We start from the raw sequence: 355 nt of genomic DNA on the forward strand, positions 1-355 counted from the left end.
TTGCTGGACCACTAAATACAATTCCAGGGGCACTTGGAAATCCAAAAGAAGTTGGTTCCAACATGAAAAATAACCAGAGATTATTTGCCACACTTTGAACATTTTAGATTTTATCTTTGAAAACTTTTATTTTTGACTTTAATTTAAATTTAAATTTGGACCGGATTCGAAACAACGCGAGTTAAACAACAGTAATCATGATGATGTTGCATCATTAGTATGGAATTACTGTAGCATAATTATCCGGGCGTCAGCTAGGGGAGCGCCCCCACCCTTTCTAGTTACATGGCAAAGGGTGAGGGGGCGCATAGCCCCTTAGTGGGCTGGTTTGCCCCCTCCCCTTGGCCCATGGGGC

The sequence above is a fragment of the Triticum aestivum genome, chromosome 7B (genome assembly GCF_018294505.1).
Source record: "Triticum aestivum cultivar Chinese Spring chromosome 7B, IWGSC CS RefSeq v2.1, whole genome shotgun sequence".
Taxonomy (NCBI): domain Eukaryota; kingdom Viridiplantae; phylum Streptophyta; class Magnoliopsida; order Poales; family Poaceae; genus Triticum; species Triticum aestivum.